At 37.5% G+C, this 2,886-nt stretch overlaps 1 long non-coding RNA gene across 1 annotated transcript; it reads left to right on the forward strand.

Moving 5' to 3' along the window:
* Positions 1 to 1,155: 1,155 nt before the first annotated feature.
* LOC105510950 lies at positions 1,156 to 2,536 on the forward strand. Its single transcript, XR_001001638.1, has 2 exons — positions 1,156 to 1,325; positions 1,910 to 2,536. It is a non-coding gene; the product is annotated as an uncharacterized LOC105510950 (long non-coding RNA).
* Positions 2,537 to 2,886: the final 350 nt, after the last annotated feature.

Consider the following 2,886-nt stretch of genomic DNA (forward strand, 5'->3'; position numbering starts at 1 on the left):
TGACTTTGCTCCCTATGACGTAGCCTGTGGGCACATTCATAATGGATCAAAAAAGCAGATGGTTGTTTTTTATCTGACCCAGGTGCCTGTGCTCATCTGCAGCACCTGAACTGCTAACTGTATGTGCAAATGCACAAATCAAGACTAAGCACAAACTTATGATTGTCTGAACGCCCAAGAAAAAGTTTAATTTTAAAAAACAAGTGTGAAAATATCAACTTTTCATACAACAGGTTATTTTTATTCAATTCTTTCCATTAAATGCACCAAAACAAATAATCAGATTCTTCCACAGGAAAAATAGCAAAGACGCTGTGATTTACAATGGTTCTAAAACTTTTTAATGCTGAGAAAAAATAGAATATACACATTGCGGGGAAATAGGCAAATATGAAGAATTCACAAACTCAATACTTACAATTTTTCATACTCAAGAATGTGTGACATCCCACAGTTTGACTGCCAAATTTAGATGTCAATGGTGAAAAGAAAGGTTCTGTTTTATGAACTGAGGAAATTTCTGTGTTGGTAAATGAAGTCGCCATGCAGAGTTTATAATTTGCTTTCATTGGAGATTCAAACAGAGATGTGTTCTGTGAGTTCCATCATTCTTAAAATAATTTGTTCCCATTTTTAATGTTGTTTCTTCTCTTTCATCTTTTTCAGCATAGCAAAAATTGATTAGAAAACAGACCTGGCCTCCACAGCTGAAGCCTTCTCTTTTTCCAAGACCAAAACCCAGTGAATGAACAGCATCACAATCCCTGAGCCGTGGAACACATTTTTTCCCCTTTGCTTCCAGAAGAGAAATATTCAGAGGCTGATCTTTGGGAAACTTTCTCTTAGCAGGCGCCATTTTATCCTCTTGCTGAGCTACCTCACTTTGAGCATAAACCTCATTTCTCTACCTTGTCCTTTCCATTGTGAAAAGTCTCCACAAAGTACTTCAAAAAACATGTTTCAGCCCATGTCTTATGAGTAACCCACAACCTCGTATCTGTTATGTGTAGCCAGGATAGTCACATAACTTATCAAAACAGGATATTTCTGAGAGTGAACAATGATGATATTAATAATTTCGCCAGCACAACAGGCACAATCCAGAATTTAGAATCATCCAAGTTCTGACCAGACTGGAAGTTCTGGAAAGACTATCCATCAAGCCCCTGAGCATAGAATCATTTATGCTTCCTTAACACAAAGCAAATGCTGAATATTTGTTTATTATCAACGTGACCGGCACAATAAGAACCCAAACCAAGCCAGATAGTGTAGAACCGGCCTGTTCAGCTGGCAGTACTAACAAACAGCACATGCAAGAACGGGTTAGTACTAAATAGCAAATGGATCATACAAATTTAATTCTTTCCTTGATTCCAGAGTAATTTCCCCATCAGCAGCAGAAAGTGTAGAAGAAAAACCTCTCGCTCAACAGTTCATGCTCCTCTTGTCTTGGTATTGATATTAATGCCAACAAAATTAGTAATTTGACAATTAGTTTCCCACTTACCTGAGAAGACATGAAAGGGAGAAAGAAAGTATTTTAACTAGATTATAATGTGGCTCTGACAAGTCAGGATCCTGTCATGTTATAGCCTTCCAACTTTAACATTTTCATGTCTGCTTGGCAGGTTATTAAAATAAATGAGGGTGCATTGGGCTGCTGCTGTGCATTTCCCTAATGGGAGTTGAGGAATTTGCAAGCCACCAATGTAAATTGACCGATCTCAGAGACTGAAAGGATTTAGCTAAAGTGGACAATTAGGATCATTTCTGCACAGCTGAGTTAAATATTCCTTGTTATTTTAATAATTCAGGCCCAGAGTAATTTTCGGAGGCTGAGTTTGTCAAGATAATGTGCCTTGTGCTTGTCTGCTTGTCATTTTTAACTCAGTCTCACATGTTACAGGTGCAGTCTAGCTTACAAAACAGGAAAATCATTCACTGGAGAATTTGCATATGGAATACAGATACATTGCATGGAGAGAAAGCTGACCTGGAGACTGACAGGCAGCTGTGGTGTGAATGCCTCATGATGGTGAAAGTCAGGATGGTGGATGGTGCTGCACTGCTTTGTTGATGCCGTTATGAACATTATTGGGCAATATGCATATGCAAGTGTGGACTACATTCAGCGCATTTACCTTGTGTAACCTGCACAGGTTCACTAAAGAGATTTGTTAACACCGCAGTATTCCCCCATGGTAGACCCAAATGCTCGCTTTCAGCTCAGCTTTATCACAGAGACTGGTGGAATAATATCTTTAGCTTTTAGTAGCAAGACACATTGAGGAAATGATACATGAGTTGGAGATAGAGAAATTCTGGAACAGGAGAGGTCATCAGTGCATTTCTGCAAGTAGAAGCTTGTTTGGTCAGATAATTTGGTCTCAACAGATTAAAACATCACTTTTTATTAAATTGATTGGTATAAAACTATAATTGATCCATTCTGTTCATTCGATGTATTAGATGGGAACAGCCACATTAATTTGAAATCAAGAAATTATTAAAATAAAATTCTCACTGAAGGTCCCACTTCTGCCAGCCCTTTTCTTGGGTCCCATGTGCAGTATCTCTTTTAGGTGCTTACTGGGAATTGAATGACCTTTGAAGAGTATTCAGACTGTCATCTTTCCAGGAACTCCACTCAGCTCCACTGGAACAATTCTGTTTCTATCTCGTTTACTTTTTATATTTCCATAAAATAATTTAGTGGAAGATGTAATTTATGCTAAATATATCATCATCAACAACATGAATATTGAAAACATTGCTATAGGAAAGAGATTCTGTAATGTAAGTTAATCTAAGATTGAAAAGACAGCCAGGATTATTAGCTAAATTTTATTTAGAATGAACTGCTTTATCACAGTAATATGTCTC

Source organism: Colobus angolensis, unplaced genomic scaffold, assembly GCF_000951035.1.
Source record: "Colobus angolensis palliatus isolate OR3802 unplaced genomic scaffold, Cang.pa_1.0 Scaffold196, whole genome shotgun sequence".
NCBI lineage: Eukaryota > Metazoa > Chordata > Mammalia > Primates > Cercopithecidae > Colobus > Colobus angolensis.